The 17,556-nt window shown below is 42.3% G+C and overlaps 1 protein-coding gene across 1 annotated transcript in view; it reads right to left on the reverse strand.

The window, feature by feature from the left end:
- The window catches only part of dipk1b (divergent protein kinase domain 1B), a 31,315-nt gene extending 24,882 nt beyond the window's left edge, over positions 1 to 6,433 (reverse strand). Inside the window, exon 1 of the mRNA XM_061907994.1 lies at positions 6,412 to 6,433. The gene's annotated coding sequence lies outside the window, so the exon portion shown is untranslated. The remainder of the gene's footprint in view (positions 1 to 6,411) is intronic.
- Between the last annotated feature and the right edge of the window lie 11,123 nt (positions 6,434 to 17,556).

Genomic DNA, 17,556 nt, shown 5'->3' on the forward strand with positions numbered 1-17,556 from the left:
GGCTAATCCCCACAGAACACCACTTCCCTCCATTCTGAAGACGGATTTAGATGAAAGATGCGAGACTACTGGTCTGGGTAAGGAGTCTGTTAAATTAGAACAAGTTTTTTCTGCTTTGAGTGTTTCAGATTTGGACATGTGTTTTACCGAGGTGGCTAACTATGATGCGTGCAGTTTATCAGAGCAACAAACAAACAATCGAAAAATCCCCGTTACTGAGGTGGCTAACTATGTTGCGTGCAGTTTATCAAAGCAACAAACAAACAATCGGAAAATCCCCGTTACTGAGGAGGCTAACTATGATGCGTGCAGTTTATCAAAGCAACAATCAAACAATCGGAACATTCCCGTCGTATCAATTCCTAGATATGGTCGTAATTATACTGAACGCACTGGGCATAATAAACACAACATTATTAATATTGCTACTACGGATAATTTGATCAACAATTCCCTAAAACAGCCCACAACCTATAATATAGGTTTTTTAAACATAAGATCATTGTCTCCCAAAACGTTATTAGTTAATGATATCATCAGAGACAACAATCTTAACGTCATCGGTCTCAGTGAAACCTGGCTTAAACCAGATGACTTTTTTGCGCTAAATGAGGCATGTCCTCCTAACTTTACACATGCGCATATTGCCCGTCCGCTTAAAAGGGGTGGGGGGGTCGCACTAATATACAACGAAAACTTTAACCTTAGTCCTAACATAAATAATAAATATAAATCGTTTGAGGTGCTTACTATGAGGTCTGTCACACCGCTGCCTCTACACCTGGCTGTTATCTACCGCCCCCCAGGGCCCTATTCGGACTTTATCAATGAATTCTCAGAGTTCGTTGCTGATCTAGTGACACACGCCAATAATATAATCATAATGGGGGACTTTAATATCCATATGAATACCACATCGGACCCACCGTGCGTAGCGCTCCAGACTATAATTGATAGCTGTGGTCTCACACGAATAATAAATGAACCCACGCATCGCAACGGTAATACGATAGACCTAGTGCTTGTCAGGGGTATCACCGCTTCCAAAGTTACGATACTCCCGTATACTAAAGTATTGTCCGATCATTACCTTATAAAATTCGAGGTTCAGACGCATGTTCGTCAAACTAATAATAATAATAACTGCTATAGCAGCCGCAACATTAATACGGCCACAACGACAACTCTTACTGACCTACTGCCCTCGGTAATGGCACCATTCCCAAAATATGTGGGCTCTATTGATAACCTCACTAACAACTTTAACGACGCCCTGCGCGAAACCATTGATAACATAGCACCGCTAAAATTAAAAAAGGCTCCAAAAAAGCGCACCCCGTGGTTTACAGAAGAAACTAGAGCTCAGAAATTATTATGCAGAAAGCTGGAACGCAAATGGCGCACGACTAAACTTGAGGTGCACCATCAAGCATGGAGTGATGGTTTAATAACTTATAAACGCATGCTTACCTTAGCTAAAGCTAATTATTACTCAAATCTCATCCACCGTAATAAAAACGATCCTAAATTTTTGTTTAGTACGGTAGCATCGCTAACCCAACAAGGGACTCCTTCCAGTAGCTCCACCCACTCAGCTGATGACTTTATGCAATTCTTTAGTAAGAAAATTGAAGTCATTAGAAAGGAGATTAAAGACAATGCGTCCCAGCTACAACGGGGTTCTATTAACACTGACACGATTGTATATACGGCGGATACTGCCCTCCAAAATAGTTTCTCTCGTTTTGAGGAAATAACATTAGAGGAATTGTTACAACCTGTAAATGGAATAAAACAAACAACATGTTTACTTGACCCTCTTCCTGGGAAACTGATCAAGGAGCTCTTTGTATTATTAGGTCCATCAGTGCTAAATATTATAAACTTATCACTTTCCTCGGCACTGTTCCCCTAGCATTCAAAAAAGCGGTTATTCATCCTCTTCTTAAAAGACCTAACCTCGATCCTGACCTCATGGTAAACTACCGACCGGTGTCTCACCTTCCCTTTATTTCAAAAATCCTCGAAAAAATTGTTGCGGAGCAGTTAAATGAACACTTAGCGTCTAACAATCTATGTGAAACCTTTCAATCCGGTTTCAGGGCAAATCACTCGACGGAGACAGCCCTCGCAAAAATGACTAATGATCTATTGCTAACGATGGATTCTGATGCGTCATCTATGTTGCTGCTCCTCGATCTTAGCGCTGCTTTCGATACTGTCGATCATAATATTTTATTACAACGTATCAAAACACGAATTGGTATGTCAGACTTAGCCCTGTCTTGGTTTAACTCTTATCTTACTGATAGGATGCAGTGTGTCTCCCATAACAATGTGACCTCGGACTACGTTAAGGTAACGTGTGGAGTTCCCCAGGGTTCGGTCCTTGGCCCTGCACTCTTCAGCATCTACATGCTGCCGCTAGGTGACATCATACGCAAATACGGTGTTAGCTTTCACTGTTATGCTGATGACACCCAACTCTACATGCCCCTAAAGCGGACCAACATGCCGGATTGTAGTCAGCTGGAGGCGTGTCTTAATGAAATTAAACAATGGATGTCCGCTAACTTTTTGCAACTCAACGCCAAAAAAACGGAAATGCTGATTATCGGTCCTGCTAGACACCGAACTCTATTTAATAATACAACTCTAACATTTGACAACCAAACAATTAAACAAGGCGACACGGTAAAGAATCTGGGTATTATCTTCGACCCAACTCTCTCCTTTGAGGCACACATTAAAAGCGTTACTAAAACGGCCTTCTTTCATCTCCGCAACATCGCTAAAATTCGCTCCATTCTGTCCACTAAAGACGCTGAGATCATTATCCATGCGTTTGTTACGTCTCGCCTCGACTACTGTAACGTATTATTTTCGGGTCTCCCCATGTCTAGCATTAAAAGATTACAGTTGGTACAAAATGCGGTTGCTAGACTTTTGACAAGAACAAGAAAGTTTGATCACATTACGCCTGTACTGGCTCACCTGCACTGGCTTCCTGTGCACTTAAGATGTGACTTTAAGGTTTTACTACTTACGTATAAAATACTACACGGTCTAGCTCCATCCTATCTTGCCGATTGTATGGTACCATATGTCCCGGCAAGAAATCTGCGTTCAAAGGACTCCGGCTTATTAGTGATCCCCAAAGCCCAAAAAAAGTCTGCGGGCTGTAGAGCTTTTTCATTTCGGGCTCCAGTACTCTGGAATGCCCTCCCGGTAACAGTTCGAGATGCCACCTCAGTAGAAGCATTTAAGTCTCATCTTAAAACTCATTTGTATACTCTAGCCTTTAAATGGACTCCCTTTTTAGACCAGTTGATCTGCCGTTTCTTTTCTTTTTCTTCTATGTCCCACTCTCCTTTGTGGAGGGAGTCCGGTCCGATCCGGTGGCCATGTACTGCTCGCCTGTGTATCGGCTGGGGACATCTCTGCGCTGCTGATCAGCCTCCGCTTGGGATGGTTTCCTGCTGGCTCCGCTGTGAACGGGACTCTCGCTGCTGTGTTGGATCCGCTTTGGACTGGACTCTCGCGACTGTGTTGGATCCATTATGGATTGATCTTTCACAGTATCATGTTCTCATGTGTTCTCATAGTCATCAGTATCATCAGTATCACAGTATCATGTTCTCATAGTCATCATTGTCACCGACGTCCCACTGGGTCATTATTGTCACCGATGTCCACTGGGTGTGAGTTTTCCTTGCCCGAGGATGTCGTAGTGGTTTGTGCAGCCCTTTGAGACACTAGTGATTTAGGGCTATATAAGTAAACATTGATTGATTGATAAGTTGGTGTATTTGATTCTGATGACTTGCATTGATTGGAATCAGACAGTGGTGCTGATATCGTCCGCATTTTCAAATGGAGGAAAAAAAAGTCCTCCTTTCTGTCCAATACCACATGAAAGTGGTTGGATTTGGCATCTCATTTGTCCAACTTGCATACTCGTTTTTAAACACTTTGTTATGAGAGTAGCATATGTGTGTGGCCCTTTAATGTCTGGCAGCAGGTGAGTGACGTCAGTGAGTGTGCGGGTGGGCAAGCAAGTGAGAAAGCGGTCGCTTAGGGCGGGGGAGAAATACATTGGCATCAAACTCCGTAGCTTGCTAGCTTGTGCACGCTAGCTTTCTGAGACTCTTATTTTGTTAGCACAGGCAGGATGAAACAGGTCTTTTATGGCGAAGACAGGAACTGTGCAGTCGGTCTTTAGAGTTTTGACAGTAGGTACGGAGTCTCTAGAAATAAAATGTGTTTCTCTGCGTCCGCCCTGTTAGTGATTTTTTTCTTAAATATGAGCTCGCAGCAGCCAGAGTCATCTCACAAGATCCTCGGGTGCCGAGAATGTCAAACTGACGAAAGTGAAGTCTTGGTATGATTGATGATTGCTCATTTTTATGTATATTTTTTAATGCCTGGCTTGAGATCGACTGACACACCCTCCGAGATCGACCAGTCGATCGGGATCGACGTAATGCCCACCCCTGCACTAATATATATACACATATACATACATATATACACACATATATACATAATATATATATATATATATATATACACACACATATATATATACATATATACACACATATCCACACCACACATATATATATATATATATATATACGGTATATATATACATACACAGTATATATACACTAATATATATACACATATACATACATATATACACACATATATATACATAATTTATATATATATATACACACATATATATATATACATATATACACACATATCCACACCACATATATATGCACACACATATAATATATATATACACACACACACACATATATATATATATATATATATATATATATATATATATATGTATGTATATATTTACATACACACACACATATATACATATGTATGTATATATATGAGTATATATATATATATATATACGTACACAAACATATACGCACACACATACACACACAAACAAATATATTTATATATATATATATACACATATACATACAGTACATGCATATATATATGTATATATATATATATACACACACATACACACACATATATATATATATATATATATATATATATATATATATATATATATATATCAGGTCTGCACAGTAAAACATGAGCTATACAATTAGTAGATTACTATCAACTAAATACACTCATTTACTAAAATTCCACCAATTTTTTACTGACTTTTTACTGATTAAGTTGTGTTATTCCACTTGTTCAATCGTATTTATTTAAATTTAAACTGAGCTGGAAAAGCATGCCGTTCAAGGCCTTTTGGCTCATGGCGCAGGTTTCTGTGTGACAAAGCGATGATGTCACACAACAGGAAGTCAAGAGTGTGGTGACGTCATAAAGCGCTAGTACCCCACGCTGACGTTGTGCTACTTTAGAACTGGGGGGTGGCCGCCCGCAGCAACATGCCTTTCCTCTTCCTGGGCTTTGCTTTGGGCGCCGTGGCCACCAACAGGCTGAGGACTTTCATCAACGGAGTAACGAGACCAGCGCTGCCCACCGGTTGGTAGTACCACCACATCCACCACACGTCACCCTCAGAAACTTGACGCTGTTTTGCCAAACCCAACAGTTTGCGCAGGTGACGCGAGCGCCAACGAAATGTTGGACAGCGTGGAGAAACGCGGCCACTACGACAAGAAGAACCCACTGAAGAAGATCTGCCGCTTTGCAAATTACTGCAACAACTGCTGGATGAACGCCACCCTGCAGGCCACACTTAACCTGAGCGTGGTGCAGGACAAGCTCCCCAAGCAGTTTCAAGAGTTTGTGACTCTGCTTCCTGAGATGCCCGCCTTCGCGTGCCTCTACTTGTCCGCACTGGAAAACCCGGGCATGTGTTTCACGTCGGCAGAGCTCTGCGTGGCGCTGGCGGAGCTCTGCGACTCCGTGCCTTCGCTGATCTTTTACGAGACCAACGACTCCTTGGACTTGCTGATGCCTCTGCTGTCCTGGTTCGACCAGTGCGGCATCCAGACCACCATCCAGGTGCGGGATGTCAGCAGGTGTCCTCAGTGCCACTTCACCACCTCGTCCACATCCAACTTGGGCAGCATCGTCAGTCTGCCAAAACCACTCAACGGCGAGACGCTGAACTCTCTGATCAGACGCGCCACGGGCGGGCGCCAAGGACGCTGCAAGGCATGCGGTCACAAAACCGACAGGCGGCAGTTTTGGACGCACCCGGACATATTGACCTTTTTCGTCAACCGAATCGCCAGCGACGGCTTCGTCTGCCACGACCGTGTCTACTCGCCGGAGCAGCTGGAAATGGACGTGGACGAAAACACCAAGCAGACTTACCGGCTGTCCTCTGTCATTTGTCAGGCCGGTATGGACAATCACCCCGGACACTTTTGGTCCTACCTGTTTGTGGACGACATCACCATCGAGGCCAATGACACCTACCTGTCCTTCACAAGCAAGGGTCCGCCCGATAAAGTGTACAACAACGGTACCACCTATCTCTATGAAATTTAGCTACGGTTCATTGGCTTTCGTTAAGTCGATTCAGCTGCGGACGTGGAACGGTTTGGTTCAGTGTCCAAAAAGAAGACTGCTGTCGTCAGAACGTGTCTAGTCAACCTAACTCCAAGCAAAACAAGAGCAGTGTAAGACCGCGAGGGTCCTGAAACCAGTCAGCTATTACTTTTACGTTACTTTTTTGTTTGCCACGACCGTGTCTACTCACCGGAGCAGCTGGAAACGGACGTGGACGAATACACCAAGCAGACTTACCGGCTGTCCTCTGTCATTTGTCAGGCTGGTATGGTCCTACCTGTTTGTGGACGACATCACCATCGAGGCCAATGACACCTACCTGTCCTTCACAAGCAAGGGTACGCCCGATAAAGTGTACAACAATGGTACTACCTATCTCTATGAAATTTAGCTACGGTTCATTGGCTTTCGTTAAGTCGATTCAGGTACGAACGTAGAACTGTTTGGTTCAGTGTCCAGATAGCAAGACTGCTGTCGGCATAACGTGTCTAGTTAACCTGACTCCAAGCAAAACAAGCAGTGTGAGACCGCGAGAGGCCTGAAACCAGTCAGCTATTACTTTTATGTAACTTTTTCGTCTGCCACGACCATGTCTACTCGCCGGAGCAGCTGGAAATGGACGTGGACGAAAACACCAAGCAGACTTACCGGCTGTCCTCTGTCATTTGTCAGGCCGGTATGGACTATCACCCCGGACACTTCTGGTCCCACCTGTTTATGGACGACATCACCATCGAGGCCAATGACACCTACCTGTCCTTCACAAGCAAGGGTCCGCCCGATAAAATGTACAACAACGGTACCACTTATCTCTATGAAATTTAGCTACGGTTCATTGGCTTTCGTTAAGTCAATTCAGCTGCGGACGTGGAACGGTTTGGGTCAGTGTCCAAAAAGAAGACTGCTGTCGTCAGAACGTGTCTAGTCAACCTAATTCCAAGCAAAACAAGAGCAGTGTAAGACCGCGAGGGGCCTGAAACCAGTCAGCTGTTACTTTTATGTTAATTTTTTGTCTGCCACGACCATGTCTACTCGCAGGAACAGCTAGAAATGGACGTGGACGAACACACCAAGCAGCGGCTCTTCTCCGTCATTTGTCACGCCGGTATGGACTACCACACTTCTGGTCCAACCTGTTTGTGGACGACATCACCATCGAGGCCAACGACACCTACCTGTCCTTCACAAGCAAGGGTCCGCCCGATAAAGTGTACAACAACGGTACCACCTATCTCAATGAAATTTAGCTACGTCTCATTGGCTTTCATCAAGTCAATTCAGGGATGGCCGTAGAACGGTTTGTTTGGTTCATTGTCCAGATAGCAACCGCTGTCAACAGAACATGTCTAGTCAACCTAACTCTAAACAAAACAAGAGCAGTGTAAGACCGCGAGGGTCCTGAAACCAGTCAGCTATTACTTTTATGTTACTTTTTCATCTGCCACGACCATGTCTAGTCGCCGGAGCAGCTGGAAATGGACGTGGACGAACACACCAAGCAGACTTACCGGCTTTTCGCCGTCATTTTTCACGCCGGTATAGACTACCACCCCGGACACTTCTGGTCCTACCTGTTTGTGGACGACATCACCATCGAGGCCAACGACACATTCCTGTCCTTCACAAGCAAGGGTCCGCCCGATAAAGTGTACAACAACGGTACCACCTAACTCTATGAAATTAAGCTACTCCTCAATGGCTTTCGTCAAGTCGATTCAGGTGCGGACGAAGAACGGTTTGGTTCAGTGTCCAGATAGCAAGACCGCTGTCGACAGAACGCGTTTAGTCAACCTAACTCCAAGCAAAACAAAAGCAGTTAAGACCGTGAGAGGCCTGAAACCAGTCAGCTATTACTTTTATGTTAATTTTTTGTCTGCCTCAACCATGTCTACTCGCCGGAGCAGCTAGAAATGGACGTGGACGAACACACCAAGCAGCGGCTCTTCTCCGTCATTTGTCACGCCGGTATGGACTTCCACACTTCTGGTCCTACCTGTTTGTGGACGACATCACCATCGAGGCCAACGACACCTTCCTGTCCTTCACAAGCAAGGGTCCACCCGATAAAGTGTACAACAACGGTACCACCTATCTATGAAATTTAGCTACTCAATGACTTTCGTCAAGTCGATTCAGGTGCGGACGTAGAACGGTTTGGTTCAGTGTCCAGATGGCAAGACAGCTGTCGACAACGTGTCTAGTCAACCTAACTCCAAGCAAAACAAGAGCAGTTAAGACCGTGAGAGGCCTGAAACCAGTCATCTATTACTTTTATGTTAATTTTTTGTCTGCCACAACCATGTCTACTCGCCAGAGCAGCTAGAAATGGACGTGGACGAACACACCAAGCAGCGGCTCTTCTCCGTCATTTGTCACGCCGGTATGGACTTCCACACTTCTGGTCCTACCTGTTTGTGGACGACATCACCATCGAGGCCAATGACACCTACCTGTCCTTCACAAGCAAGGGTCCGCCCGATAAAGTGTGTAACAACGGTACCACCTATCTATGAAATTTAGCTACGTCTCCTTGGCTTTCGTCAAGTCAATTCAGGGGCGGCCGTAGAACGGTTTGGTTCAGTGTCCAGATAGCAAGACCGCTGTTGACAGAACGTGTCTAGTCAACCTAACTCCAAGCAAAACAAGAGCAGTGTAAGACCGTGAGGGGCCTGAAACCAGTCAGCTATTACTTTTATGTTACTTTTTCGTCTGCCACGACCATGTCTACTCGCCGGAGCAGTTGGAAATGGACATGGACGAACACACCAAGCAGACTTACCGGCTTTTCGCCGTCATTTTTAAAGCCGGTATGGACTACCACCCCGGACACTTTTGGTCCTACGTGTTTGTGGACGACATCACCATCGAGGTCAACGACACCTACCTGTCCTTCACCAGCAAGGGTCCGCCCAATAAAGTGTACAACAACGGTACCACCTATCTCTATGAAATTTAGCTACGTCTCATTGGCTTTCGTCAAGTCGATTCAGGTGCAGACGTGACAGAACGTGTCTAGTCAACCTAACTCCAAGCAAAACAAGAGCAGTGTAAGACCTGAAACCAGTCACCTATTACTTTTATGTTACTTTTTCGTCTGCCACGACCGTGTCTACTCGCCGGAGCAGCTGGAAATGGACGTGGACGAACACACCAAGCAGCGGCCCTTCTTCGTCATTTGTCACGCCAGTATGGACTACCACCCCGGACACTTTTGGTCCTACCTGTTTGTGGACGATATCACCATTGAGGCCAATGACACCTACCTGTCCTTCACAAGCAAGGGTCCGCCCAATAAAGTGTACATCAACGGTACCACCTATCTATGAAATTTAGCTACATCTCATTGGCTTTCGTCAAGTCGATTCAGGTGCGGACGTGACAGAACGTGTCTAGTCAACCTAACTCCAAGCAAAACAAGAGCAGTGTAAGACCGTGAGAGGCCTGAAACCAGTCAGCTATTACTTTTGTGTTAATTTTTTGTCTGCCACGACCATGTCTACTCGCCGGAGCAACTGGAAATTGACGTGGACGAACACACCAAACAGCGGCTCTTCTCCGTCATTTGTCACGCCTGTATGGACTTCCACACTTCTGGCCCAACCTGTTTGTGGACAACATCACCATCGAGGCCAACGACACCTTCCTGTCCTTCACAAGCAAGGGTCGGCCTGATATTGTGTACAACAACGGTACCACATATCTCTACGTCTCATTGGCTTTCGTCAAGTCGATTCAGATGCGGACGGAGAACGGTTTGGTTCAGTGTCCAGATAGCAAGACCGCTGTTGACAGAACGTGTCTAGTCAACCTAACTCCAAGCAAAACAAGAGCAGTTTAAGACCGCGAGGGGCCTGAAACCAGTCAGCTATTACTTTCATGTTCGTTTGCCACGACCATGTCTACTCGCCGGAGCAGCTGGAAATGGATGTGGACGAACACACCAAGCAGCGGTGTTTTTCGTCATTTGTCACGCCGGTATGGACTACCACACTTCTGGTCCTACCAGTTTGTGGACGACATTACCATCGAGACCAAAGATACCTTCCTGTCCTTCACAAGCAAGGGTCTGCCCGATAAAGTGTACAACAACGGTACCACATATCTCTATGAAATTTAGCTACGTCTCATTGGCTTTCGTCAAGTCAATTCAGGGGCGGACATAGAACGCTTTGTTTGGTCCAGTGTCCAGATAGCAACTGCTGTCGTCAGAACTTGTCTAGTCAACCCAACTCCAAGCATAACGTGAGCAGTGTGAGACTGCGAGGGTCCTGAAACCAGTCAGCAAATACTTTTATGTAAATTTTTTGTCTGCCACGACCATGTCTACTCACCGGAGCAGCTGGAAATGGACGTGGACGAACACACCAAGCAAACTTACCGGATAATTTTTCATGCTGGTGCAGACTACCACCCTAGACACTTCTGGTCCTACCTGTTTGCGACACCTACCTGTCCTTCACAAGCAAGGGTCCGCCAGATAAAGTGTACAACAACGGTACCACCTAACTCTATGAAATTTAGCTCCGACTCATTGGCTTTCATCAAGTCAATTCAGGTGCGGACGTTGAACTGTTTGGTTCAGTGTCCAGATAGCAAGACTGCTGTCGACAGAACGTGTCTAGTCAACCCAACTCCAAGCAAAACGAGAGCAGTGTAAAACCGCAAGGGGCCTGAAACCAGTCAGCTATTACTTTTGTATTATTTTTTAATCACATTTATATTTCTTACTCGCTTTCATGGAGAAATTTAGAATGTTTTAAAAGCTCAACTGAAATACGGATGACGTTAGAACACATAATCTACATGGCAAGGGAAAATATAAGCTAGGGCTGTCAAACGATTGAAATATTTGATTGCGATGAATCACATTTTCTTCATAGATAACTCAAAATTAATAACGTTAGTTACCATTTTTCATCTTTATTAAGTGTAACCTCGACAGATAATCAAGTGTTCAATACCATGACTGAACAATTTGTTTGTTTTAATGAGGTATTTTGTTTTGTTTTAATGAGGATTTCTAAAAAAACAAAAAAACCTGCAATTCGTTGATGTCTTGCCAGATTTTGTATAGTAGAAATATGGAATTTTTATTCCTGCTGTAGGAGCACTTGCATTCAGAGGAGGAGCTACGCCATATTTAGATAGCAGTTTCAGACAAAAATGACACAAAATGTGGATTGATATGATCATGCTTTGATTGTCAAATATGTAATTTGATATTTCTACCTGAATAAATGCTTCTGATATTCTTTGCATGACATGTTGTACAAGTTAAGTGTATTCATATTTCTGCATAACAATGTTTTAACCTCTTAATGAAATGTGATATAAAGTCGGCAAAACATTCTGTAATTGCAGACTATCAATCAAAACAGGTTATATACAAATATACACTATTTCAATCTGCCAGAAAACATTTAGGTAGATTTATCACAGATGATATTACAAAACATTGTAACGTAAGACATTTTTCATTATGTTTCTGTAGTTAGACCGGATGTGTTGTGTAGCGATATTATTTTGAAGCCGGAAATGCGTGGTTGGTTATGAGAAGAGGTATTTTAAAAGGTTTTGATGTTGTGAGAAGAATAAATAATATCTTGTCTGTGTTCCTGTCTGCTGTCTTTTCTTTCTGCTAAGCTTTTACTGAAGCAGTTTGTGGAGGGAGGCGTGGCCAGCGCTGTCTGCGGGAGCGGAGGTTGGCAGTCGCTGTCCAAGGTGCTGAGGATAGCGCTCTGGCAGACAGGGCTGTGTCACACAGCTGACAGGTGATTAGATTTCCCCAGGTGGTACGAGTTGTCTAATCACCTGTTGTCTTTAACAGGAGCAGTCGGGAACAGCAGGAGAAGGAGGGCTTGGAGAGTTCGGAGAGGAATGACACGGACTAAAAAGTCGAATATTGAAATCATTGATGGTGAATATAAATCTTTGTTGAACTCTGAACGCCAGACTCCTGTGGACGTGTGGGATCAGCTGAACCCACCCGGAAGCGACAGTTAAAGTCACAATCTACATTTTATGTTACTCATGAGTGGAAGTGAAGCACGTCTAACGGCGATCGAAGATAAAATAGCCATGTCTTGTCGGGAGAACGACTTGCCATGGCTTTGGATCCGAGATTTTCGTAATGTACTTTGTCCATTTCTGATTGTTGTTTTCCCGATGGCGGCTTAACAGTAACTGAACGCCATTACATGGCAACAGGCCAAAGGTCAAAAAGGACACCTGCGCGCTTATCGCATGTCAGAAAAATATGCGCAGTTAAACATGTTATTATTTGACTTTGACAGCCCTAAAATGAACACAACGTTAATTTGATCATTAAAATTTGGTCATTTCCCAACCAATATTCTACGTCACAAATACAACGTTGAAACAATGTTTGATCAATGTTGGGTCCTGACGTTGATTTGATCATTGAAATTTGGTCATTTCCCAACCAATATTCTACAACACAAATACAACGTTGAAACAACGTTTAATCAATGTTGGATTCTGACGTTGATTTGATCTTTGACATTTGGCCATTTTCCAACCAATATTCTACAACACAAATACAACGTTGAAACAATGTTTGATCAATGTTGGATTCTTACATTGATTTGATCATTGAAATTTGGTCATTTCCCAACCAATATTGTACTACAAAAAAACAACGTTGAAACAACGTTTAATCAATGTTGGATTCTGACGTTGATTTGATCATTGAAAGTTGATCATTTCCCAACCAATATTCCATTCATCCATCCATCCATTTTCTACCGCTTATTCCCTTTTGGGGTTGCGGGGGGCGCTGGTGCCTATCCAACCAATATCGTACAGCACAAATACAAAGTTGAAACAACGTCAAATCACCATTGAAATTTGGTCATTTCCCAACCAATATTCCAAAAGACAAATACAACATTGAAACCACGTTTAATCAATGTTGAGTTCTGACATTGACTTGACCTTTGAAAATTGTTAATTTCCAAACCAAAATTCTACAGCACAAATACAACGTTGAAACAACGTTTAATCAATGTTGGATTCTGACGTTGATTTGATCATTGATATTTGGCTATTTTTCAACCAATATTCTACAACACAAATACAACGTTGAAACAATGTTTGACCAATGTTGGGTCCTGACGTTGATTTGATCATTGAAATTTGGTCATTTCCCAATCAATATTCTACAGCACAAATATAACGTTGAAACAAAGTTTGATCAATGTTGGGTTCTGACGTTGATTTGACCATTGAAATTTGGTCATTTTCCAAACCAATATTGTACAACACAAACACAAGGTTGAAACAACGTTTGATCAATGTCGGATTCTGACGTTGATATGATCATTGAAATTTGGTCATTTCCCTACCAATGTTCTGTAACACAAATACAACGTTGAAACAACAGTTGATCAATGTTGGGTTCTGACGTTCATTTGACTATTGAAATTTGGTCATTTCCCAACCAATATTCTACTACACAAATACAACGTTGAAACAACGTTTAATCAATGTTGGATCCTGATGTTGACTTGACCATTGAAATTTGGTCATTTCCCAACCAATATTCCAAAAGACAAATACAACATTGAAAAAACGTTTAATCAATGTTGGGTTCTGACATTGACTTGACCTTTGAAAATTGTTAATTTCCCAAACAAAAATCTACAGTACAAATACAACGTTGAAACAACGTTTAATCAATGTTGGGTTCTGACGTTGATTTGACCATTGAAATTTGGTCATTTCCCAACCAATATTCCATCCATCCATCCATCCATCCATCCATCCATTTTCTACAGCTTATTCCCTTTTGGGTTGCGGGGGGCGCTGGTGCCTATCCAACCAATATTGTACAGTACAAATACAACGTTGAAACAACGTATACTCAATGTTGGGTTCTGAGGTTGATTTGACCATTGAAATTTGGTCATTTTCTCACCAAAATTTTTACAGCACAAATACAACGTTGAAACAACGTTTAATCAATGTTGGGTTCTGACGTTGACTTGACCTTTGAAATTTGGTCATTCCCCAACCAATAATCTACAACACAAATAGAACGTTGAAACATTGTTTAATCAATGTTGGGTTCTGAAGATGATTTGATTGTTGAAATTTTGTCATTTTCCAACAAAAATTCCACAGCAAAAATACAACATTGAAATAACATTTGATTAATGTTGGGTTCTGACGTTGATTTGATCGTTGAAATTTGGTCACTTTCCGACCAAAATTCTACAGCACAAATACAACGTTGAAACAACGTTTAATCAATGTTGGGTTCTGACGTTGACTTGACCATTGAAAATTGGTCCTAATTTGCAAGTATGCTAAAACATTTTAATGTTTTGCCATGCTATGAAACAGTCCAAAGGTCAAAAAGGACATGTGTGCGCTAACCGCATGTCAGAAAAAGCTGCGCCGTTAAAGGAACTTATAGTTATCGCGATGACTTTTGACAGCCCTAAAATGAACACAAAATAATTTCATGTAATTCCAAAAATGGTTTTAACAATGTCTCCACATGCTCTTAACAATCGTCTAAATGCTCGGAAATACATGCCAGGAACCCAGCTCCTTCCGCTAACATAGAGTGTTCAAAATGAGCTGAAATGTTAGCATAAAATGTTAGCATGTTTACATGGGAGCACTTAGCACACTTGCTCGGTAGTGACTAGAAACAAAATACATGATATTTAGAAACAAACAAACAAAAAAAGCTAAATTGCTAGCAAAAACCATTAGCATGTTAACATGAGAACAGTTAGCATACTTGCAAAGTAGTGCCGAGTAGCGAAATCCAACATTTTTAAATAAAAATATAAAAAATTGGCAAAAACTCCAGCATTATAAAGTTAGCTTGCTAAAATGGAAACAGTTAGCATACTTGCTAAGGAACCATGATTTTTTTCCCCCCATGATTTTTATGATTAAGCGTACAAGATTAGCTAAAATGCAATTATAAAACATTACAATGCCAACATGGGAACAGTTAGCATACTTGCTGGGTAGCGACCAGTAACAAAATCCATCATTTTTAAGTTTAAACGTAAAAAAGCTAAATTGCGAATAAAAACCAGGAGCATGCTAACGTGGAAGCAGTTAGCATACATTCAAAGGTAGTGCCTGGAAGCGAAATTCATGATTTTAAGGTTTAAACTTATAATTGGAAAAAAATGCTATCATAAACTGTTACCTTGCTAACATGGGTAAAGTTAGCATACTTGCAAAATAGTGCGATTTTTACACTTAAATGTACAAAATTAGCTATATTGCAAGTATTAAAATGAGAACAGTTAGCATACTTTCAAAGGTAGTGCCTGGAACCGAAATTCTTGATTTTAAGGTTTAAACTTATAAGTAGAAAAAATGCTTGTATAAACTATTACCATGCTAACATGTGTAAAGTTAGCCTACTTGCAAGACAGTGCCATTTTTACACTAAAAACGTACAAAATTAGCTATACTGCAAGTATAAAACATGAGAACATTTAGCTTACTTGCAAGGTGGCCCCTCGGCATGAAATCAAAAATGTTATGGTTCGAGCTTAAACAGAATTAACTAAAATGCAAGCATGAAATTTTAGCTTGCTAACACTGGACCAGCTAGCCTACTTGCAACGTTTAATCAATGTTGGGTTCTGACGTTGATTTGACCATTGAAATTTGGTCATTCCCCAACCGAAATTCTACAACACAAATCCTCAACTTTATGGTTTAACTTGAAAAATTAGTGCTAGCGTAAAATTTTAGCATGATAAAATTGGCATTTTTACATTGGAACGGCTAGTCTATTAGAAAGATATCGCCAAAAGGATATTCGCAAAATCTGACTTAAAGGTCTACTGAAATGAGATGTTCTTATTTAAACGGGGATAGCAGGTCTATTCTATGTGTCATACTTGATCATTTCGCGATATTGCCATATTTTTACCGACAGGATTTAGTAGAGAACATCCACGATAAAGTTCGCAACTTTTGGTCGCTAATAAAAAAGCCTTGCCTGTACCGGAAGTAGCAGACGATGTGCGCGTGACGTCACGGGTCACATCCTCACATTGTTTATAACTATAGCCTCCAGCAGCAAGAGCTATTCGGACCGAGAAAGTGACGATTTCCCCATTAATTTGAGCGAGTATGAAAGATTCATGGATGAGGAAAGCGAGAGTGAAGGACTAGAAAAAAAAAGACGAGGGCAGTGGGAGCGATTCAGATGTTATTAGACACATTTACTAGGATAATTCTGGAAAATCCCTTATCTGCTTATTGTGTTTCTAGTGTTTTAGTGAGATTATATGGTTGTACCTGTACAGTCGGAGGGGTGTGGCCACGGTTGTGGTGACCACCAGTGTCTCCAGTGGGAGGAGGTAAGAGAGTCCGCAGCTGCAGGAGGATGCAAGCTCTCCGCTCATGTCTACGGTAAGAGCCGACTTATTTCCACCATTTTCTCACCGAAACCTGCCGGTTGACATGTGGTAGGGAACCATGTCCGCTTGACCACTCTGTTCCATAGTAAAGCTTCACTGTCATCTTTCGGGAATGTAAACAAAGAAACACCGGCTGTGTTTGTGTTGCTAAAGGCGGCCGCAATACACCGCTTCCCACCTACATCTTTCTTCTTTGACGTCTCCATTATTCATTGAACAAATTGCTAAAGGTTCAGCAACACAGATGTCAAGAATACTTTGCAATTATGCGATTAAAGCAGACGACTTATAGCTGGGATCTGTGCTTGACCAAAATGTCCGCTACAATCCGTGACGTCACCCGCCTTTAAGAAAGTTTACATTGAGCTGGCAAACATCCTTTTCTACTGCTTGTCCCTTTCGGGGTACAAATCAAATAAAAATAAACATTGAGCTGTCCTGCTACTTGCCTGAAGGACCACCCTCAGACACTAATGGACCTTGAGCTGCTTATTAAGGTGCCAGATTTAAAATGACTTAAATACCGCTTAATTGATCTAAGGGTAAGTCTTTTGGGGGGAAAAAAATAACCAATGATTTTTAAAGG

This window comes from Nerophis ophidion, linkage group LG08, assembly GCF_033978795.1.
Source record: "Nerophis ophidion isolate RoL-2023_Sa linkage group LG08, RoL_Noph_v1.0, whole genome shotgun sequence".
Classification (NCBI taxonomy): domain Eukaryota; kingdom Metazoa; phylum Chordata; class Actinopteri; order Syngnathiformes; family Syngnathidae; genus Nerophis; species Nerophis ophidion.